Source organism: Falco peregrinus, chromosome 9, assembly GCF_023634155.1.
Source record: "Falco peregrinus isolate bFalPer1 chromosome 9, bFalPer1.pri, whole genome shotgun sequence".
NCBI classification, from domain to species: domain Eukaryota; kingdom Metazoa; phylum Chordata; class Aves; order Falconiformes; family Falconidae; genus Falco; species Falco peregrinus.
Genome location: NC_073729.1, coordinates 8,031,229 through 8,055,011, shown reverse-complemented (window position 1 = coordinate 8,055,011; position 23,783 = coordinate 8,031,229). Strand labels below are relative to the sequence as shown.

Genomic DNA, 23,783 nt, shown 5'->3' with positions numbered 1-23,783 from the left:
TTTTATGTAGTCGCAAAAAAGGATTTTTTTAATTTTATTTTGACCTTCAGATGCATCATTTCTAATATGAACACCTCTAGTCAAATGTTCCAATTCCCTGAATGCTTTGTGGTGCTTCCCCTTGAAAGGAGTGGTCCTTCTCAGCACTGTCCGTTCATTCCTTCCCTGGCACCATCCCCCTTTGTGCTGACACAAGCATGCACGAGACTACACAGCGAACTAAATTGGGGAACTAATCCCTGTTAAAAGTAATCAGTTCTTTTTGTAGTTCCTTGCCACGGTGTCTACATGAATGCTTTTGCTGTAGAAGGGAAGGGAGTGACACAGGGATGGGAATGAGCAGCTGAGGGAGGGCAGGACTGCTCCTTTCTTGTGGCAATGCCAAGTTGTACTGATTTGAGGGAACTAATGGCACTGCAGCATAAAGAATGGATGTGTTGGAACTTCCCAGTAAGTAAGTCAAAAAAGCATCCCCTCACACCCAAAAGCCTCTGTATTTTTTCATGTCTTATGTGAACTGTGTATTTTGCATTTGTCCACTTGAAATAAAAAGAACAGAATGCTTCAACATTGGGTAGCTGAAATAGAGCAAATGGGTACTTAAAATGTAAGGTATTAAGCAATTGCAGTCAGGTGTGGTACCATGCTTGCAACATCCAACATTATACACAAAGTTTTCACAAAGACCTTGACAGGAAAGGAAAAATCAGAAAATTTAGATATCTAAGTTAGATTTGTACAGTAAATGGGGCAGAGGGTTCTTTTGAAAAACAATTTGTTGTGACAGAATCATACCACATTCATATGTGAGAACAGAATGAACGGATAAAGGACACATGTGACTCAGATTCTTCCTAATACCTGAGTATGTGGCACTCATTTAAAACAGGGCTTTCATACTGTTGTGTTTATGTGAAAATTCTTCATTATTTTCAGAGTGAAGTAAAAGGAAAACATTATACAACTGTAACAACACTTTTGTGAGTCACTTTACAAGTCTTGGACTCACATCAATCCATCATGCTTCTGTCTACAGGACTATGTAATACGGTAGCAGAGGGAAACTATTGCCTTAGAATATGGAAGTGGATGTCGACTCATGCTGAGTCAAGAAGTAGGTCTGTCCCTTTCTGATGCTTCTAGGTATTTTGATGATTTCTCTGCTTACTTTTCTGGGTACCTTGTTTCTGATAAAGTAAGTTGCTACAGTAAGAAAGCTTCAACCCAGCTTTTTGCAGTAACCCTCCTTGGCTCTTAATTTTCACATTGCCAAAAAAGTCACGTATGTGACAGCAAGAAAAAAGAAAATGTCATCAAAATTACAGTTTCTTATTAATAGTTCAAGCCCAGACTGAAATTCATGGGACAAATAGGTCCTATGGCTTTGTTCCTGCCAGCTTGAGTTCTATCTCATTTACTATTTTCTATAATATGGAATTATGCAATCTAATCATGTATCACTCATTCCTCACATAGTAAGTCTGAGTCTGTGATATGCTCATTTTATAGAGGTGTTTGCTTATATGTTCTGTCCATCATCCCAGTAGAATCACCAATGTAAAAGGCATTAGCTACAATTATATTTTTTTGCAGAAGGAGGTGGCAGTGGAGAAATGGAAGCAGGCACACCACATGTCTTGTTTCAGCTTTTGAATAAATTTGTCTATTGAGGTGCACACACAAATGAGTTCAGGTACTTGCTTCTGCTCTGAAGTTTTTGATTTTTCTTCTGCTGCATGTTGGAGGTTTCTGATCAAAGAGAAAATCTTATGAAAATGCCTGCAGCCCTGCTGCTTGGAGTTGTTAGCTCTACACTGTTATGAAATCTGAAATATTAGATCTTGCATTGTGCAACTAATAATGCTTTCCTAATATAAGGACAGTTTATCATCACCTAATTAATTTTTTTTTTTTAAATAATGTTCAGGAAGATAAAGCAGAAATTTGCCCTTTATTAAGTTCATATTTTTTGAACCAAAACATTAACAAAAATGTTGATTGAATAGTTGCTTGACAAAGATTAAATAACACAGAAGAAGTGAGAGGGAAGTGAAAGGAATGATGAACTGGGGCGACTTTAATCACGTAAAGAAGAAACAAGACTATAGAAGCATAAAGTTTGTAAATAAAGCCTGATGTCAGGCTGAATTTGCTTGGTAATTTTTTTTGATCTTCCATACCAATTATTCCTAGCCAGAAGATGGAGTTAGAACACTTATGTCAAAATAAGGATTTAGCAATTCTTAGGGCTTTATCTATTTGCTAGTGATTGTATAAGTTCATCTGTTTTCAACAGTGCTGTATGAAGTATGAAGGGATGTGCAGGGTCCTCTGTCACTGGAATTCCTAGAACATGGTCTGTAAGATCTTTAATAAGTATGGCTAGCTGGTAGAAATATATTGAAAAGTTAAAACAGTATAAAAGCCTTTTCAACTGAAAACATTATTCAGAATATATTGCAAGAAATAGTTGAGGGGAATTATTTATTGACTGAGACAGTTCGACAAGCACTCCTGAAGAGTGTAAGAGTGGCCCTTAGCAGTCATCCATTGTCATGACTGCAAAAAGGTATAATGACCCTACAACATCTCAAGAAAAGGAGTACAGAAACAACTGTTTGTGTTGGCTTTAAAACAGCTGTATCCCATGCTGCTAATGGTGTAACTGAGACAATTCACAGCATACTCTGAAACCTATCAGGAATTTGGGTGCCCATGGGTGGATAGTTTGTGTTGAATTCCATTCTGCCATTAATCTTTCTGATTAATTGAACATTTGGACAAGTAACCCACAAAGCTTAAATATATTGCCAAAACTCCTTGTTGTGGCAGATGAACTGTCAAAAATTGAATGTTCTGTGAATTTTAGCTAAAGTTTTTTATAAATGGTCAATGCTGACAGGGATATAACCCAAGGCCAGACTGGACAATTCTAATCAGTTTTCCCCGTCTTTCCCTGCCTTATTTTCTATGCTGCACTATCTGGGGGCCTCCAGTCAAAACCTGATCTTTCTTATATGTTAAAGGTTGTGTTCTCAATGCACATGTACTGTGTGCTGATTTAATTAATTAATTTTGTTACAGTCCTGTATGGGTTGAGGAGAATTAAAGGTTACCCTTTTATCTATTGGACAGAAAAATGTATCAAACAGAAGCAATTTCAGGATCTCCTAAGTGTTTGATTGTATTGGCATTTAATACAGCTTAATCCACAATAAGATTACAGTTTTGTTGCTATGTCAAAATGCTAAAAAAGCATTTGTATTTATTACATTTCATTATATAAAATAGACTTTTATTCTCTCTTTTCTTGGCACACTTACAAAGCAAGGGATTCCTATTTTGCAAAGGTGCTCTAAAGGTAGCAGTTTTGGAAGATATAATTTGTCAGAGAATTTCAACAAAATATTCAAAATGTTTTAAATTTTCACTATGAAAACTAGGAACATTGAGATTATCATGAATACTGCTTAGTGAAATGATACGGATTTTTTGTTTTGTTCATTCCATAACTTCTTGGAGTGCTTTGCGTAGCTTTATTTTTTTATTTGATTGAAGGATCGGTGTATTCCTCTGTGTTAGTACTTTAGTAATGATTGTTAGAACACTTACTTAAACGTTAAAAAAAAAAAATTAAGAAAAAGCAAATCCACATACACTTAATTTCAAAAATCTTATAAAAAGGAAGAAATAGAATGCCTGAAGTTCACAAAACGTGTTTTTCCTACCCCATTTTCAGATCGGTGTATTTAATGACTGACTTGTTAGGATGTGTCTAAATATTGTGAAATGCCCTGTGTGTTTGCACTGAATCTCATAACTTCAAAGAAGCCACACAACTTTTTTTATATTAGCAAAAATGTCAATGTCAAAAATATAATAAAAAACTTTGAAATTAAATTACAGCTTTTGCATATTGACATTTAAAACATATTTAGTATTCTGACTAGTTTTATAACCTATATGACCTGTACAGCATGCTTTTGTTTAAGCAGCTTGTAATCATTTTTAGTAATCATTTGTACACACTGAGAAACCGCATTTTCTGGTTTGCAAAGTAGTAGCTCCCTTTCTGTGTCCTGAGGCAATTAATTAAAACTGTTTAAGTGTGATAGTGAGTGTTAAAATTGTTCAAACATAATAGTCAGTCTTACAGTGTTTGCAATAACAATTTTCCACATCACTTTTTTTTAAGCGCCAATATTTTTTTGTTATTGAAGAGTAAATCAATTGAACTGTTCCATTCTGCAAATGAATCGGCATTTCTTTTGTAAGTAGCCTTTTCTAGTCTTAGCCAATTAATTTTTGTGAACTCCAAGTTGAGCTTCCTCTAAACTTCTTTCATTGTTATAGCTTTAATCCTGAATTTGCACTACTTGAAATCATAGTCCTTACACAAAGCTAAAGCATCTTTTAGTTATGTAAATGTATCCCTATAGTTTACGTTACAAGACAAAAAGTGTTTAAGAAATAATTTCCTTTCTCCTTTTTTATCTTCCTGTTAAATACTAACAAAATACTGTCCCATGCTGTCAGATACCTGCATTTGGTGAGGAGTTTTTGTTTCCTTGCCACAGATGCCTGTTTTCCAGGTCACCCCTAAAGTGGCTATTCTGATCGTCTTTTTGGGTGCACCACTGTAGGTTAACTTATTGGCAATATAAGCCATTAAATTATGTCTGTAGGATTTTATAAATGTATAAAAATTTACAAAAGTGCATGTACATTGTATGTGTTTAATTCAAGTACCTTTTTGTCATGTGATCATCCATCCCTAGTATCTTTGAATTCATTGGCTTGTTTCAGTTAAATATGACAGAGGTTAATCATCCTGAATAATACATTTCCTGTAAGTTTCATGAAAATCTGTAGCCAGCAAAAGAAGAGAGCCTACTAGCACCCTCATTATGAAAAAGACTGAAGAAGCCACAAAAGACAGATGGAATGAGTACTCTAAACACAGGAAAACGGGGCATTTGGAGCTTGCGATTCCAAGTTGCCAGGTAATCTAGGCATAAGACAAAAGTTCCTGCCAGGTAGTCTAGTCACGAGCCAAAAGTTTTGAGGATTTTGTCACTTGTGCTCCTCACAGAATTACTTACCTCTTTTTCTGAAAAAGTGTGTTTACTGTTCTGATATGGCTTGTTGAGATGTTTTGTTTGAGTTTTGGGAAGATGGTCTATGTAGTGAAGCATGACAGCATATTTTCTGTCACGTTACAGGATTTAATTTACTGCTCTTCAGTCTTTACCAGTTACAGAAATAAGCTGTCTAGCGGTGACAGCTCCAAGGTAAATGAAATGCTGTCTCATTTATTGGCTGATTTATTTATGCTCTGAGCCTTTCTAGCAGTAGACTATAACTTTTTTTTCTTGTTTGTAGCAGATTGCTAAATGGGAATGGCAATGGCCATTGTTTGATGGAGGCACTCAAACAGGTTTTGACTTAGCATGACGCATGCTTCACTGCTGTTGCTGGGATGTGAAAGCAAGTTCTCACTGGTATTTTATTTCGTGTTGTACCTATTCAGAAGTAGAAGAATAGGTCACAGTCCATTCTTTTGGAGCCCTGAATAGTAAAATGGACAGCAGATAAAAGGATGTAGTAAAGAAGCTTGCTTTTCAGGGAAAAGATGAACTTTCATAGAATTTCTTTTCTCAGAATGATCAGAAAGCCTAAAGTTCTATTAACATCAATTCCCACTCATTTTCCTCAGTGTTTTCTGATACTCCGAGGTGGGTTTTTTTCCCCCTGTAAGAAAAGTAACTTATGTGTGAGTGAAGTATCTTTCTCATTGAATCTTCAAGTCCACATTTTGTTGGCGGATAAGATGGTTTGTATGTTTATTCTTAATTGTTTATATCTGAGTGTTGTCTATTTCAGAAGTGAGGTGATTTTTTTTAAAAAAATTATTTACTAGTTAAGGTTTATGAAGGAGAGGGTGAAGAAGGAAAAAAGACACTTATTTAAAACTTGGCCCATATCCAAGGCCAGTTATTAGAACAACAACAAAATTGATCTCCCAGTAAGTCTTACCTCTTTATGGAATACAAAGCTGGCATTGTGGGAGCATAATTCTAAGCAGAATTCTGCAACTGTGCACTTAGTGCATAGACTGCATTTTTCATAATGACTGGACATTTGCTTCTGGGTCTTCGCTTCCTATCACAAGTTATATTAAAAGATTATCCAGGAAGCTTCTGAATGTCTCTGCATGGGAGGTTTACCAGCAGTGAGCCTTGGATAACAGTCTCCTGCTGGTGCTGTCCATTGAAGCACGGTTGAACTGTGGTCTAGCTCCTCAAAAATTCTTAAAAGTATAGCAGTTTGAACAGCTAGTTTTTTCCTTTGTCACCGTGATTATTTCCAGATACAGCAGCAGAAAAATGATGCTTTGTTTCCCAAAGGTACTAGAAAACTGGCAACTCAGTTCTCAGCTGTCATGGTGGGAGGTGTGATGCGAAGTGAATTCAGAATCCTGGAAAAGTTGACTTAGAGTCCATGTACGGGTATATAAATCAGAAAGCAAGCTGAAGCATTTTCTGAACTGTAACAGAATCAACGAGGAAGGCTTTGCTGAGTTTAGTAGAGCCAATTATTTTCTTCAGATCTCTCTGCTTGACTTCCAGATAAACTACTTAGACCTTCGGCTGGTGTCAGAATGTTTCAGTTTGGGATCAAATGGCTATTCTTGGCCCAGATTACTTCTGGACATTGTCCAGAGACAATATTCTTTAGGGGTGCACTGAAATCACAGAAACAGCTTTCTCCCACTCCTGGTAGCAGACCAAAAAATGCTGAGATGAATGGAACCATGCATTAGCTGCTTCAGATCAAATTGATGTTACTTGCTCCTTTTCCTTGGCTTTAGAGAATTTGGGGATGAATTGTGTAAAAGCGCTTGCATGTCAGGAAGTTAATATTTTAAAAAAGAGAGTTAGCCCTGTTTACAGTCTTTTATTTAGTTTTTCCACTTTGCATATGGATGGTGGGATGAAGGGGGAATGTTCCTGATTTTGATCACTTCCATTTGATATAGCATATGTTCCAGTTACCCTTCTCAAATTTGTAGTAATTCTGATGTTAGCTTAAAGGAAGAGGTAGATTGTGTTCTCTTTCAATGCAGTTTTTTTTATTGGAGATGTGGACAGCAAAAAACTGTGATAAATGCATACACAGCTTCTTGTATCTGAGTAACTAATTATAGTTCAGGGGTTGAGAGTGACTGTTGAACATGAGGTTTCGTATTGGAAATACGTCAAAATAATATGAAAATAGGCGTTCTGTTTTTTTGTAGTATTGACTCATATTATTCAGGTTTCTTCTCTGCAGTGTCCTCTTTTTGGCATTCTAGTTTTAGCCTCTTCCTTCATGTTTTCTCAGAACTAGCAAGTGGAACGTGAGCACACAAGGTACAGTCTCTCTAACATTGCAGTGCATTCCTATTAGGCCCAGTTCTGATGAGAAAACTGCTTAATTTTCACAGCCTGAAGCTGGAGGATGCCTACTAGAGGTGTAATCCATAAATTTAGTGCTTAACTTTAAATAACATTTTTTTGAACTTGTGCAAGCTATGCACTTTTTCCCTTCTTCAATAGATTTCCAAAAGTGTAACAAGTGGTTAGAAACTTTATAATATGTTGTTACAGAATGGGAAGTATTGGGCTACTCAAAATTTGAGCTTTACTTGTAAGTTACTCTGGACCAGTAAATTAAACCTGTACGTACAGTTTTCACTTACATTCTTTCTAAATTAAAATTCTCTTAACTGTAAAATTAAGTTTATTTGGGAAACTGTCACAAACTGCTTCGTAGCTGTATAGTTTTATGTTGTTTATTCTTCAGGGTCTTCAGAATAATTTTTGTATTGAGTTATTTAAGGCAGAGCACTTCTAAGTTCCTTAAATGATACACTTTCTAAACATTTGATGATTTAGAAAATAGTGATGGGATGATTATTTCTACTGGTGCAGGTTGTTTTGTGAGATCTTTTGTTTTCCTGCTGTGGGAACAACAGGGCTTTGTCCCTGTAAACAGTTAGCCAATGAAGTTGTTACTGGATTTGAATTTTTGTTTACAGATTAAACAGAAGTGAAAGAAGCTCAAAGCTTGCATTCCAAAACTGGTGGTTTTTTTTTTTTTTTTTCTGGGGGTGTGTGTAGGGTGGTGGGAAGTGGAAATTGTAACATTTAGAATATAGAAAAGTAAATCTATTACTCTTGGTATTCACTGCAAAATATTTAAGCAGATAAAAGTTCTTTGAATAATGCATGAAGTTTTGGAAAAGATCTTTTGTAGTTCTATTTATAAATTTGTGTTTCTTTCCTGAAACTATGGTGAGCCCTGCATACTGTCATTCTTTCTCAATTGTAAACATAGTTTTGGTACTACCACTTTTGCACCAAATGCTGTTCCTAGGCGACTGCTGACGTCAGTTGGTGCAGCACAAGAAGGTTTGTGTGTTTATCTGCTGCGGGCAGACTCTTAGAAAAGACGAAAGTATGTAACTAGATTAGGCCAAAGAGATTGCTGCTTTAAATAAGGATACGTACCGTTTGCAGTGTCATTCTTTATTTTTTCTGTATTTTATTTTGATTAACAGTTGTATCTTCTGTTGCATATGTCACAGTAACTAGTTTGCAGGAGATAAGGAGGACTATATATTCTCTTTGCTATTGCTTTAAAGGGGTAGCCTTTTTTCCTTCTTTTCTATAGCATAGTTAGAATGAGAATTTAAAAGGAGTATGTGTTGTGGCATAAAGCTTTCACATAATAGGGCTATTAGAAATGAAATCAGGCATACAATTTCCCGTTCCAGTGAAACATATTTACTTAAAGATTTTTGGCCAGAGTCTATACATTTGGAAAAACTGGAATTATACTCTTGGAATAGTTTACTGCATGCCTTTGTGTCAAATAGAGTTAGAGTAGAGCTGGTTTAATGACCTTTGTGATATTTTTTTGTCTTTCGATTATACTTGCAGCACACCCACGATGAATAAAACTTACCTGTAGTAAAAACTCTTTGTAGAAAATCCTTTTATGAAAAAGAAAGGAAATAGCAATGGGACTGCACTCATGGTAGGCCAAAGAACAAAACTAAGAAGTTTATAGGAAGTAGTAGTACTGGATGGTTTAATAAGGCAGGAAGAAAAATGACAAGCACAGAATCTCTTCTTCAGGTTGAACAATAGAATCAGCAACTTCCAGAACTGAATAAAAGCAGGTAACAATTGCTCCAAATTAACTTAAATCACAGTAAAATTAAAGAAAATGTCAAGCTAAATAAGGTCCGCTTTGAATGTGGCTGTGGTGATGGTCTTGCTGGTTTTGAAGTTCACCTCAATCTTTTTACCTTTCATGTACTGTTTGTTATATTGTGCTGTCCAGTCTGGCCTTGAAAATCTTCAAAGATGAAAGCTGCACAGCCTCTCTGGGCATTCTGCTTTACCTTGTCCCACTGCTTGTGTGTTGTCATAGTGAGAAATTTTTTTCCTTATGTCTAGTCTGAACTTTTCATTTCAACTTTGCCTCTTGTCTTTCCATTACACACCACCGGATACAGCCTGGCTTTGTTGCTATGATGGTCTCCTCTTAGGCACCGGCAGGCTGCTGTTAGGTCCCCCCCCAAAAGCCATTGCTTCTCCAGACCAGACAAGCCCAGCTCCCCCAGCCTCTCCTCACAGGGTAGGTTCTCCAGTCCTGTAGTAATCATGGTGGTCCTCTGCTGAACTTGTTCCATGTTATCAACGTGTGTCTAGTACTGGGGAGCCCCAGACCGGATGTACCGGTCTGGATATGGTCTCACAAGACCCGAGCAGAGGGGGCAGTCATTTCCTTTAGTCTAATGGCTGTGCTGCTGTGAATATAGGCCAGCATACATTTGGCCACCTTTGCTGCCAGGGCACACTGCAGGCTCATGTTCAACCCTTCATTCTTTTCAGAACAGCTCTCAGCCTCTATGGCTTCTTCCTTGCCAGGTTCAGGGCTTTGTGTATGTTGCTGTTGAATTTTGTAAGACTCCTGTTCACTCATTCTTCCAGTTTGTCTAGGTCCTGTTCTTAAACAAATGGTGAAGTTACTTGTGAGTTTCATTAGTAAAAAAGCATAAAAATGCCTCAGATTAAGAGTTCATTTAGCTTAGTATTCTGTTTTTAATCTCTGATCTTTGTCTAAGATCAAGTTTAACATCTGTTCTTACCAGTTAAATATCTTTAACATCCTTGAGTTGAACTATTAAACAGATTTTTGGGACTGAAAGATGGGTTAGAACTTTATCCTATGTGTCTGGCTGTTATTGCAGTGTCTCCAGAAGAAGTACACCAAGGCAAAAATCAATAAAAACAGTAATCATAAGTTGCTGCTTATTATCTTCCCATCCATTACAAGGGCTAATGTGCAATTAAATGCATTAAAGATCATGGGGGGAAAGAAAGTAGTCATAATCAGAGGCTGATGGAAGGATAAAAATACGATAACATGATGCTCTTCCTGCCGCACCCACTTGTACCACCTTCCTACACTCTCCCAACTTCCACCTGTTTTCAGCTCAGAGGGCTTCCTAATGTACTTCAGCTATTTAGTTACAAGTGCCTGTTCAGTCTCCTCTTCAATTTATGGGCCCTTCCTCCTTTGCCTAGTTTCCCCTTGAACTTATTTAAGCTTCTTTCATCCACAACTTCCTTTGATAGAGCAGGTCACTTACTACCTGCTAGCGAAAAACTGTCTCTTTTTGTTTTGGACCTGACTTGTCCTAGCTCTTCCTAATGGCTTCTGGTGCTTGTGGTCGGTTGAGTTTAACTTTCTTATGACCAGTTCCTTAGGCAGAATATGCAACAATCATGAGTTCAGTGTAGCAATATACATGAAGTCTAGCAGTGAGAATAACTAATTGGTTTAAAAATTATTTTAAGGTGATTTGAGAGACCAGCTTGATATGTCAAGAGTTCATGACTTTGTATATTCTTAGATTGAATATAATGCAGTAATACATAGTTTTGCTGTTTTCTGGCAGCTGGTAACTGTCTGCCATTAGGATTTTTTGTTGCAGGATGATGCCACTCAGAGTTCTGCCCACCGATAGCAAATGCTCTTGTGCAAAACGCATGGAGAACAGCAGAAAAATCTGCTCACTGTGAAACGATACCATGCTATTAATTTCCTTTTGCAGGGGAGAGTTGTTGATTCTGTGTTGCGTGAGATCAGTTGTAATTACTGTAACTGTCTTTGCATAATTACAAAGAAATGGCAGCATTTTGGACGTACAGTTTGGGTTTTTACAAGTTTTTGTTCTGTGGGTTCTGCTCTTGTTCAGAGAGCAAATGTATGTTTTTGTAATAAACGGATTATTCAAAAAAATATCCTTTCAGTGTCGCTGACTTCAAAAGTCAGCCACAGCCGAGATCCCAAAATACAGTTTTATAGACACAGAAAAGATCACTCTTTCCTTGTTTGGTTATGTGTTAACAGTAAAACGAATAATAATTAAATATTTTTTACAAAGGTAACTCATTGTTTATGACTGATGATCCTATAACAATCCGATTTCAAATTCTAAAAGCTGCTGATCTGGGATACTATAGAAAATATATTGAATTTCTATAATGATTTTTTTAATGATCCTGTTTAATTTGTTAAACAGTTGCTGTAATCTTTTCTTGAATTAGAGGTATAAAAAATTTAAATGAAATTTTCAAGAACACCTGTGATTTAACCATAATTATCTTAAATTGAGACAAAGCAACAGGCTTTTATTACATTTCCTAACTGCAGTACAACCTATAGCAACCATTCTTGTCTCAGGTTTCTTAGTTACCTTCCTGATGTTCAATTAGTTTGTGAAACTGTAACTGGGCTCTGATCCAAAAGCTTTTCTCTGTAAATTTGTAATAGACATATTGAGAAGCATTTCTCTCTAGACTTGCAAGAAATATCTGTGGTGCTTTTTATAACTTTTGGTAAGTTATTTGCTGGATTATTATTAGTAGTCCAGTGGTTACTTTTCAAAAAGTAACATTTTCAGTGCAGCATCGTAATATTTTAAAGCTGCATTATTTCATCATCTAAGGTTTTTTCATACTTTTTCAATACATCTTAAACTAGCAACCACAATTTTAAAATTCTGAAATACAGTGTAGAGTCAACAGAACTTTTCAGAACACTTTGGCTCATTTGCATAGGAAAATGGTTTTAATAAGGAAATACTAAATTGGGAAGATGTGTGATGTTAGTATGAAATGCTGGAAATGGAATAATCTTTCACTGATAAATGGCTAACAGATCTTGTTGTTTTGCTCATTGTTTATACAGAAGTTATGAAAATACAAATTTTATGTAACTTTGATCCTGTAAAAATGTCCTGAAAGGCTAGGAGACTTCAACAGGTACAGCTTAATTTTGGTTAGCATGTGTTATACAGCAATTAATAGGAAAGTTGGCTGATAAGGTGCATTTATAAAGTTGCAAATCAAATATATTTGTACATAAGTGGTGAAGATGCTTTCAGTCTCTATAGCCCAGAATAAACACTTCCATGAGGTTCACATATGGCTGCCAAAAAAAGGAAAGGTTTGTAGCTAAACTAGGCATGATATCTGAAAGAATCAGTTTCAACTCAAATGTGGTGATGCCTAATGTAGTCTTTGGAGGCTTTGTTCTGTGATTTCCTTTTGAGTTGTTCTTTTTTGGAGGCAACTGCTTTAATGTGTTGTTTCTAGAAACAATTCATAGCATATTTTGTGAAATATTACCTATTCACTTTCTGCTCTTAGTAGCTTTGCCTCATTGCTATATTCCAGAAACTGACCATTCTTTTTGGGCAAATAATTGGTTCTCTTACATGCTGTACAGCAGTGGTCCACAGACTACTTGGGATGGCTGATGGTTACTACCCCACTTTGGGTTACAGAAGTTGCAAGGGGACTTCCATCCCTGAGGTAAAAACCTAACTGCTTGTTAGTATTTGGAGTAATAACCCTAGCAGAAATGAGGCTTGAAATGGAAATTATCACAACAAGGGAAATAAAGCTGGCAACTACTCCTTTTGGTATAAAGGGAAGATGGGGATACAGGATAACATTTATTCTTTCATAGAAAACCTTTACTGTTGACATAACTCTGTGACCTCTTGAGGTTCCTTTCAAACAGAGTTATCCTAGAAGACTATGTACCTGTTGGTGTGAAATTTTGTGTAGACATAGGTAACCAGTTCAGGTACTGCTGAGGGCATGTCTGCCATAGCATATAATTCTTCTGAGGATGTGAATCTTAGGAAAGAAGGTTCTGAGTCAGTGTCGAACTCCAGCCACTGTGGCTACTGAGCTAGTACTACCTCAGTTTTTACTCTTTGCTAGCTTATTTATAAATGAACTGAAAGAACCTTAGAATCTTTGGCTACCGCTCATAACTCTTCTGTCATTGTAGAAATAGTCCATACAGCTTTGTATGTCCCACCTTTCTTTTCTCGGGATTTAAACTTGCAAAAAACTAGAGATACTAATTCCTTTAACCAGTACCTCAAACAGTCCGTTAGCTTACTGTGTAAATGTAAGCTAATGGCATGTATTAATTCTATGTTTCAAAAAGTGGTGGGACCAGACTAAATGTTTAGTGTTCTGAAACGTGTTTTGCATACCTGTAGTATGTTCTCACTGTGTAGCACAGCAGTAATAGCATCTGTGTTCAAATCATATTATGTCCTCAAGTATCATTAAAACCTGAAAAATTCTGCTAATGTGATGTAAATCTTAAGTTGCACTGATGTTTAACTTAGCATTTTGGTTAAGTCTTGTGAGGTTTGGAGGAAAATGTTCATATGTGTTAACGCTATTTTGCAATGCTGTCTGACTGCAGCATTAGTTGCCTTTAATGTCAGTGACAAAACTCCTCAAAAATTAAAACCTCTTGGTGTTTTCAATTTAGTTCTCTTGTCCCCACACTGGTATGAAACCTTGGTTGATTTTGAATGCTGCAGTTTAATGCTGCTGAAGTAATTAACTACAGAATGAGCTTTGAAGTCTATTTTACTTAAAAGCATTGAGTCTGTATCTTCCTTTAAAGAATCGTGTTCTGTTATGGAAGAATTATCAGAAATTTGCATCTTTTAAACTGGGGAAAGAAGTGATACCATACGATTCTTGTCCTTCATTAGATTACATCTGCAAAGTATGTAATATATAACGAGTAAACTACTTACATGATTCACATTAGAATTTTTGAACTGTTTTACTATGTAAGTGCAAAATCCATTTTAAAATTCTCAGTTTGTGAAACATATAAAACTTTTTTGTCTTTCATAAACAGGTTACAGGTCAATTTTGAACCTACTGATCTTTAGTTTAACTGCTGGTACTTGAGCTACAGAAATAATTTTGAAATCCTTCTGTAGACCTGTTCCTGAAGAAATATTTGATGCATCTTTACTCAATTAATTAGTGAATCTTGGGGTTTTTGTGGGTGAATAAATGTGCAACAGAGGAACCCTGACATAGGAAAGGTGCTGGATCACACAGCAAGCTGAAATTTCAGTGCTTGATCAGGTTAGAATCTGGTAAGGCCCTGCTGGATGTCACTCTCCTCCATTAGGTGGAGGTGCTACACTCTCTTTTGAGACTGATTTGTGAAGCTTGTCTTCATTAACTATTATAAGGCTTGAAGCAGCTGTTCGATGAACTGGATAACTAAGAAATCATTACCAAACATACTGTAACAGAAAAATATGCTCCTAAGGTCTACAAGAATTCCTCATCGCATCAGCAGTTTACTGGATTTATGTTAATAGGACTTTAAAAATTGGGTAGTCCTTTATGCCCAGATTTATCAAGAAAGCTAGAAATTAATAGTGGTATTATGGGTAGAAATAACACAGTAGAAGAGTTTGCAAAAACTATCTTGCAAACCAGTCTAAAGAAAAAGAAGAACAATATTTCTGTTTTTTAAAAATTGTTATCTATGTGTTTAAGATTAATGAAAATCTTGGAAGTCTAAAGAATCCAGATAATTGTGAATTGGTGGCTATTGAGTGAGTTGGAGTTAATATTGGTATTAATTTAAACTGCTAGATAAAGAATAAGTTATATGTCATGACAGGAAAAAATATCTTGGAAGCTAGAATGAGTATCTTTTTATAAAGCTGTACTGTGCAATGTTAGTACTATTGAGAATTACTACTAAATATTAATTTAGATAGTGCATGTGAGTTAAAACAATAAATATTTTGTGGAGATTATGTGAATACGTCTTCAGCTGGGTATACATATGAGTAATTATGGAAATGCTTGCAGGCACTTGTCGGTTCCTGGGCTGGCAGCTAAGAAATCAGATAAATAGCTAAGAATTTTTAAAAATGTTTCAACAAGATTTTTTCTCTCTTCAGAGATCTTGCATTTTGAAGCACCTTAAGAATTTTAAAACTATATTAATGTAAAAACATATCATTATGTAGATTGCTTAGATTTTTGCATGAAGGTGGGGTGCTCAGACTAAATCTTTTGATACCACCAATGATTGTTTATTGAAGCAGCCATTCAGAGAAACCAGAAAAGGTAATCCAACTGTTAACTTCTTTCTGAGGAATATTTAGGATCTGTTTCAAAATAGCAATCAGAGAGCATCTTTGTAATGACAATTGCAATGTCAGCGGTCATTCAGAATTCATATTGGAGCAATGGAAACCAAAAATCCATTACACTTGTGCTCAGAAAAAATGTTAAAAAAAGGGGGGAAAGTAAATAAAATAGAATCCCTGCAGGCGGCATAGAGACTATTCAAAGACATTATACTGGAAATTTGAGACAAATGCGTGCCATTTATCAAAATAAGATATAAAGATATAAAAAAAAAAAGCCATGATTAAACAGGATGGTGAAAAAGGCTCATAGGAAAAAGTAAGCATTCTTGAAAAAAAGTTAGGCTTGTATTTGGAACACACAGGTTAAATGTAATAGTCCAAGGCAGATAAAAAATAATATGAAGAGCAGCTTGTAGAATATATAAAAAAATATTAATTATATTTATACAAATACATTAGAAGCTTGAAGCCTCCCAGAATGCCTGTAGGACTAGCAGGTTCTAAGAAATGGAAGGAGCATATAAGATGAGGCCACAGCAGGAAAAGAGAAGATTATTTTTGATAATGCTTGCTGTGGTAGAACCTGGAGAAAAATCGTATGCTGAAGTTTACAGGCAATGTTTCAGAGGGTTTAAGGCAAATTTAAGTATCATAAAAGAAATTTGTTAAAGGAAGACCAGGAAAATGTCAGGACCAGATAATGCATACCCAAGGCTCTTGAGAACCTTGAGGGTGAAACAACTAAATTGCTGAATGTAATATGCTTTTTACTTAAAATTTATTAGGTCCCAGCTTGACTGCAAGTTGGCCGATGTCATGTCACTTCATGAAAGTTCCCAGAAGAGCTCTAAAGAACTCTTGGCTGATAATCATGGCTTTCATAGCAGGCAAATTGGTAGAAATCATTACAAACATTAACATTACTCATTTTGGAGAAAGATGATGTCTTGGGGAAGAGTCAACACAACTCGACTTTAGCAGGTCTTGCGTCAAACATGAGAATTTTTTTAAGGAACCGGCAAGTTTGTTGATAATAAGGATCCACCTGACACAGTGTGCTTGGATTTCTAAAAGGCGAGATTGGAAAATGGAAGAGAAAGAGGTAACAGGGCTAATCCAAGCTATTGGAAACCCTTTCATACAAGGCACTATGAGGGCAGCTGTGGGGAAAGTTCACTCCATCCCAGCCAGAATGAATATTTATACTGTTTGTGTACCTTCCACTTTGTCACTTTAAGTACCAGTTATTAGGAGTTTGAGGAACTCTAAGAATCTGATTTGATTGGAATGCCAAAGGCAGGGGCAGCTGATGTATCTGACAGTAAGTATTGATACAGGAGTTGCTTTTATTTGGTGGATTTTGTTAGCATGATTCCATGGAGTCCCTCTTGAGGAACTCAAATTACAAGTACCTAAAACGCATTTTTATATAATGCTATAGGTCATAAAAATGTAAAACCTGGGCTGCATATAGACATATTTGGGTAGAGATTTGTATGATTTATTTTTTTAGCTCTGCACATAGGAGGAGAACATTTGTTAGGTTAGGTAAAGGGTTCTGAAGTGAAGTCAAATTTTGTTAAGCCTGTCTAGCCAAAACTGATTGGTAAATTGATTTCTATTATAATCTAACTTGTCTTTGCCTCCATTTTCCCAAATGAGAACTGCTAACTTGGCACATAGACTAAACTTACCTTATTCTTTCTTTCTTTTGATTAAGACCAATGTTGTCTGAAACTCCTTTGTTGTACGGCAAGACTGGAAACTGAAGAGGAATGGCCTTTATGACAAGGATGTGTGTATTGTTATCTTTGTGAAAATCTGCTTTCAGATGGCTTATACTTTTTAAAAATTTTATTTTGTATATGCTCAATAAAACTTCTTTCATCTTTATAGCACCGTACCTGAAGATTCCACCATCATGAGTATGATCCTATCTGAAGTGGACTTGGCCTATAGTTTCAGTTGTGAGCTTGAGCTGTGCCTGAGAACTAAACAGGAGGATGCTTTCTTCTGTGCTTTGTCCCTCCCTTGTTTTGTCTTGCCTGATTTGATTGCAGTAAGGATAAGAACTGGATATGGTGGTGGGGAAGAAAAGAAGTTAAAAGTTTTAGTTAAGAAGTTTTGGTAAGCAGGAGGGAAGAAGTTGGGACTGAGGGAGTGGAGGTGCAAAGGGTGGTTTGAACTTGAATGAGAATGGGATAATTTTATATCTGGAGTAACGAGACTGACATGCTAGACCAAGAGGTTGTGATGAGAAGCTTGAGAAGTAAACATAGTTGTAGGTAACTGGAGTAAGGAGGTAAGGGATGCATCTGGATTAATGATGGAAGGGACATGGCTGTAAATCTTGTATTTGAGAGAACAAACAGAAGTTTGTGCCTGCTGAGGAACATTGCAGTTCAGGAACCTGAATGACACCATCTCCCTCTGCTGCAAGCAACCACCTTGAGAAAGGCTCTTGGTGCTTTCTAATACTCATCTGAATAAAAAATACTAACCTGACTTCTACTGTTGCTTTTCCCAATGGGGCAGATCTTCTGGTGGCTTGTCACTCCATCAGTGTGGTGACATATGGTGGAATTTAGGAGTTTTGGTTTGTCATCTTGAGAAAAATTAGGCATTAGCAATAAAAAAGCTATTTGGAATATTGGAATTGAAAAATTACATAGTTCTGAAAATAAAGGTGCTTATGATTTTGAAAGTTCAAATTATATCATTCCATGCCACTCAAATCCTGAAATTTGTGGTGCAACACAGTGAATAATGAGAGATTTTGTTTTGTTTTGTTTTCTCACTGTAGTTCCCAGTTCTGTGTGTCCCCAAATAAATGTAAAGAATGAGTCAGAGGTCAGAAAAAAAGAAGTGATGGGCTTAGGCTTGAGGCAGTTGTATATTACATTGGAGAACTGAGTTTTATTCTGACTTGGTCATTGAAATTTCTTTGTGTGTGTGAGATCCTTGGTGAGTCACTAAAGTCTTAACTTTTCCTAAGTGGTTAGTAAGTGTGTGTGTGTGTGTATTGGTTTGGTGGTTTTGGTTGGGTTTTTTTGGGGGGGGTTGAGTTGTTTTCAGACCATGGATCTGATTTGTAGTAATAGTAACCACTCTTTGCTGTAGCCAAAGACTATCAACGTACTTTGAAAGACGTATCAACAAGGTACTTTGAATGCCTAAAATCTATGTAAGTGATGAAAGAAACTGACATCCAAATTTAGCAGGATTATTTTTAATTAATTTTGTAAGAATTTTTGTGAATATTCGGGTGTTATGATGGCAGGCACTATACTAAAGCCAGAGGAAGTAAAAAAAAAAAAAAAGTGGTTTTTCAACTGCATTCAGCAAGTATGGAGCCATACGCTGGACAATAAAGAAGCAGAGTATTGTGCTTTCTGTGGACCTGATCCATTGTCTTTCAGGTGTGGCTACTCACACTTGCTATATTCCTTGTTGACAGATTTCCGTCTCATTTACCTATTTGTAAATCCCTTAAAACTAAGTCCTCTCAGTATATTGACAAGGAGTGTCTTTGCTGCTTTTTCTATTTATACAGACGTTATTAGCATGATATATTCTTAACACAATTATTGTGTCAAACTTGAGGCTACCTTATGAGACTGAGAATCTGAGATACGTTTTCTACATTGAATTTTGAAAAATTTTTTCTGTTCACCTGAATAAGTGATGAACTACTTACACGCATCACCAAAAAGGCGTATGACAGCTAATTAATGGTTCTGCTGCAATAGAACAAATTCTGTCAGTTATGAATGAAATTTTTGTTTACAATACCTGAGCACGTGGCAGTGGTACTGTGATCCTAAAACATTAACAACAATATTTTTGATGTCTAAAACACCGTGAGTGCTGCTTATGCAACTAATATGCATGCGTGTGTGTATATGTATATTATACTATACATTACTGCAGATTTTTATATATTTCTGTTCAAATATTGGAGTTTTATGTACAGTAAAGCATGTGATGCTTTTAAGAAATTTGCAATTACGCTTTGCAGTTTTGCTTGAAATGTTATACTAATAGCCTAATTCACTTCTGTTGTACGTGATTCTGATAAAGCCTTTCCTTTTCCAGCAATCATTTATCTTTTTGCCAGGTATAGGCTGGATGTGTTCAGAGAAAAGAATCTTCGATAATTAGAGATATACAATAAATTCTATAGTCGATAAGGCTTTTTAAGAGCTATGTCTTATTTTGTTTCAGGGTTGAAAGTATGACAAGAAAAGATCATGTTGTGGTTGTAATAGCTGAATGACGAAGAATCTTTGATAGTGTTGTTATGCTGATAACCAGTCTATTTCAGTTGCCATTCTCTCTTGGTCTGTCTTTAAAATATTTATCATAATGCTTTCATCTGTCTTGGCAGAGATTGAGAAGGTGGTTGGTTTTTTTTTAAAATAACATTATAGAAATCTCATTAGAAAATTAATTAGTATTCTATTCACATTTTGGAAGTTTGGAAGTGAGGTCACACTAAATGGGTGGAATAGAAATAAATACTGATCTGTTTCCTTACTTAAAATGGTCTAAGTTAACCTTGTACTCCATAATCATTTAGACATGTGGGTGGGTATATTGCTATGGCTTGGCTAGTTTATCATACATCAGCTGTTCTGCACTAATAGCACATGAATTTGCTTTTATTTCCAGTGTAGTAATACATTCCCAGTATATTTTCTCTGAGGGGTGATAACTTGAAGTATTTTATTTTTAAAAAACAGTAAGAGGCTTTATTCAGATGGAGCAGCTGAAAAGTAGCAGCTTGCACCACACTAATTGCCTAATGGATGGGTGCGAGAGGGCCTAATGGTTAGAAAAATGTCCCACTTCCCTGGGTAGATTCAATTCTACGTGAGACTGCAGCGCTTTTCCTGTCTTGAGTCATGCATTACCAACCTATTTCTACCAGTTGAGAAAGCAGGTAATTCCCATTTCCTGGAGTTAAGAGACATATAGAGAGAGAGCTTTGGATTTATCAGGTTGCTTCAAGAGATTATTATAATGTTTGTGCTTTTATTACTATATTAATAACTTCCAAGAGTTTACTTTGCACTTTCTTTAGAATACTACAAAGAAATTTGGCCTACTGCTTGCACAGCACATGTAAGAATGTTAAATGGGTTGATTTAATTTATTACATTAATATTAGGAATCTCAACATTAGTCTTTGGTTTGAGCACAGGTTCAGTTAACACAATTTCTATCCCCTTCATTTGACCCAATAGTTTCAGATGCTGAATGACGATTTTAAACTGATAATAAATATCTTTTGAGCTGTTTTTCTTTTTCCTTTGGAATATCTAGTTGGAGAGCCGTCTCCACCGCTTTGGCAGGCAACTTCTGTCACTTAATCCAGTGGCATCCAAGTTTTTCTAAATTGTGAGTGAAAAACAGTCTCCTAGCCTTTCACTGCCTATATTGGTGCTGTTCAGAATGACGGATTTTATCTGCCCACTATGTAGCATGCAGATTCCTCAGTAGTTTAGCTTCTTCTCCTTTCCCACCAGCCTGTAGCAATTTAGTTCAAACATTTGCATGTTAATAGTATAAAAAAAGTCAAATTAGCATCTTTTACCACCAGTAATCATTTTCTATACAGACTGATGAGGCTGTAATGAACCAGTTATGAGAGGGCAACTCATGAATATAAATAGTCCCATTTTACAAGTATTTTGCCAAGGTCAGTGGGAGAGAGGAGGGAGGTCAGAAGTAGCTCCTTAGTCACAATCACATCTGGAGCTGAAACAAACTTTCTTTGTCTGTAGAACTTTGGCAGTGTTTTAGAGTTGCCAGAGTTTAGATGCTAAAATCTGGGACAATGGCAGAGAACTAAATTGCACATACATAGATTAACTGTGCATGGAAAGTACAATTTATCTGCATAATCACTTTTTCTGGATGCCCTGTGGCTTTGATTTGTGCATGTTTGGGAAAACAACTGTTACCACAGAAATACAGGAAAAAGCCATACCCTATATGCTTTTCATAAGGCATTGGATTTGACCACTAGAACATAACATCTTAATTATACAGGACATCTGGCAGGCCTATGAGGTTCAGTCTGCATTTTTCCCTCATCACAGAGGAAATATTAATGCATCAGCAGAAGCATGCTTTGGATACAGCGATTATTGTTCAAGATAGCACTACTGGCACTTGTTTTTGACCTCTAAACTTGTTTCTGCTTGGCAGTGGCTTTTGCTATTGTCCAAGTGCAGACTAGTGTCTTCTCAAAGAAAAAAATATTTTTGTTTTCTCTTATCTGTCAGTCTATCCACTTAAGTAGTTTCTGTTATGATAATATTATAAAATGCGACTCACAAATTGCCTCAGAGTGGAGAGAGGGGAAAAAAAGCATGTCTGCAAATTCCAAAAAGGGTAGTGCTTATGTGATTCTTTTTGCAGTTTCTCAGTTTAAAACTGGATTTTAAGGAAGCTGTCTTGGGAATGTAAGCTCTTTAGGGGAAGAGGGCACAAGTTGTCTCAAAATTTAGGAACTCAAGACAGCAAGTTATGGCTGCAAAGAACACCATAGCCAATGGACATGGTCGTGGGTACTTTCTAGAAAGTATTTTCCAGCCAAAATAATCTCAATTTTTTAAAGGTACATAGCAGTTATTTTCCTTCCATATCCAACATCTCAAACTGATGGGGTACATAAACTTTTTCTGTAATTACTGACCAATCTTGTAGCTTCACTGAATAAATATTTTATATTTGACAGTCGTTATACATAATCAGTCTCAAATAATACCATAGTGATTCCTCTCTTGATATGCTTGACGAGTGAAAAATAAACCAAGCATTGCATCCTCATGCCCCCTGAAACATTCCCACAGGTTTGAATTACTGTTGGATATGGGACTTGCCACTTTCCAACTTCAGGGGTTCTTACGTTACAGTTCAGCATAAAACTGTGGTGCCATATAGATTTGGGAAACTTGAGGTACTTATAAATTACCTAATGGCCACGGTGATACATGTCTGAAATGAGAGTTGTGGTAAAAGGTTTTGAACGTGTTTAGTTTTTTCTGCTGTGATGAGGAATGGTTCTTAATCTGCTGTTATCTGGGCTGAATGAAGGCAGGAGCAACATTAGTTTCCTTTGGGCATCATCTGCCCAGCGCAGTAGCCTTCCCATGCGACTGATGAGTAGCAACAGCATTAAGCTACTTGAGTTACTTGCTTCCTGGTATCTCAGACAGTTTGTTAGAATGGTTGCTTGGAAATGGGATATATCCTTAGACCTTTAGAAGTTTCAAATTTTAATGCGGTTTGAATTTAGTGTTCAGTAGTTGTGTGTAAGATTGTGACCAGCATGGGTGTTAAAGCACGGTGCTAGCCTCAGTGATATCAGAGGCTGTGACCATTTTGAAGTAGGAGAGCTTTTTAGGAACTTCTTTGGGAAGGGCATTATTAGCCTGCTTCCAAAAAGGTTCATTCAGTGATGAGAAAGCCATAGTGTAAACCATGTGGATCTGATAGCTAGAAGCTATCAAATAATTCTTCAAAGAAATATTTTGGATCAATCCAACAAATAGTGGAAGGATGTATTGGATTTTTTTATTAGAATGAAGAAATTGATGATGGAGAAATTGGCTTTTTCTGTATATTTCTATACCACTGGAAAATCTATTGGTTGCATTAGTTTTGTGTTTTAATAGTGAGTACTTATATCCTCTTTTGTATTTCAAAATATAATGCCTGGTGTAGAAAAGCAAGGAAGGCAAAAAGCTCAAGCAAAGCTAGTATGTATCAATGGTGTGACCTCTTAAGTGGTGTGTCACCGTCTCCCCAAAATACCATAACTAAGTTAATTTCTATCCTAATTCTAAAGCTATTCAATGTGTTCAGTTACAGACATACAAGGATATTATTATAACTTTTCAACAATTTGATGTGAAGAAAGGAAAAAATACTGGGACCTGCTCAAAGTCTTAAAAATCTATTGATCTCCGCTGGGACTGCCAACCTGTTGTGCTCCAATCTGAGTTGTGCGGTTTGTAGAGTCACACAATGTTTGAGGTTGGATGGGACCTCTGGAGGTTGTCTGCTCTGACTCCCCTGCACAAGCAGAGCTGCCTAGTGCCAGTTGCCCAGGACCATGTCCACAAAATGAGTAATGACCTGAATTGAAAATAGCTTTTTGTCTGGGAAAGATGATTATAGGAAAGCTAGTCTTGATTTTTCTGTA

At 36.3% G+C, this 23,783-nt stretch overlaps 1 protein-coding gene and 1 non-coding gene across 2 annotated transcripts in view; both read left to right on the top strand.

Annotated features, from left to right (window-relative positions):
* The window catches only part of PDE3B (phosphodiesterase 3B), an 87,164-nt gene that overhangs the window by 19,467 nt on the left and 43,914 nt on the right, over window positions 1–23,783 (top strand). The window lies entirely within an intron of this gene.
* Window positions 10,153–10,328, top strand: LOC114011849 (U2 spliceosomal RNA). The gene has a single exon (XR_003553965.2). It is a non-coding gene; the product is annotated as a U2 spliceosomal RNA (small nuclear RNA).